Raw genomic sequence first — 945 nt, forward strand, 5'->3', positions numbered from 1 at the left:
TTAGGTGTGGCTACAGTCATAGAGCTGTCTCAGGGCATTGATTTGTCACTGATGCAGTTTCAAAGTGAGGGAGTAAAACACCGACTGTTTTGGAATTTGGCAGATTGTAACAGTGTTTTAAACTCTAATCATGGTGGCAAGGAGAGATTCCGGTCTTCAGTTATGAAATGCAGAGAGGGTCCAGCGTTTCCAGATTTACCCCAATTTATAGTATCCTTAGGTTATTATAGCAGCACAACATTATTTTACATTGAAATTGAAGGCTATGTTTAACTCTTGAAAGATTTTCCTGACTGCCTTTCAGCAAAGTTTTCAGTTGAAACATCAAGACAATGAAATTAAGTTATACTAAACGCAGACACATAAACTTGGAAGGGGGTATGATTCCTGTCTTTACATGAATGCTCTGGCTGATGCAGGCACCACCCACCCTGTGAGGGTTTTACAGGGGTATTTATTGTGCCCCAGAAGTTGGAGCCTGACCTCAACTTTTAATTAGCCAGTATGGGACCCGAGACCAGGGAAGAGCCCTCGAATTCCACTCAGATTGTGACCCTTGCGGAGCTCTGGCTCCTTCAAAGGTTAAGATTAGAACAGAGCCACCTCAAGAAGAGAAGGACGAGGGGCAAAATCAGGTGACTCAGGTGAAGTTCCACCTCAGAGAGACAGCAGCAACTTTTCAATGTTACGGTGGTGGAGGCTCTTTTCTGAGGGAAAAAAAAAAATCCCACATGGAGATGATTTTTGATACGTGTGAGAGGCCCGGGCGGCCTTCTCGTCAGAGGTTGGTTGTTCTCTCCTTGGAGAAAGGCCTTGCTCTGCTCATTATACAAACAGAGGTGCCAGCTGCCTTCTGGACAAAGCCGGCACACTGTGGCTAAAGTCCTCCTTGGATCCCTTAATGCATCTGAGGAAACGGTTTTGTGCTGAAGCACGTTTAAGTAT

The sequence above is a fragment of the Capricornis sumatraensis genome, chromosome 21 (genome assembly GCF_032405125.1).
Source record: "Capricornis sumatraensis isolate serow.1 chromosome 21, serow.2, whole genome shotgun sequence".
In the NCBI taxonomy this organism is placed as follows: domain Eukaryota; kingdom Metazoa; phylum Chordata; class Mammalia; order Artiodactyla; family Bovidae; genus Capricornis; species Capricornis sumatraensis.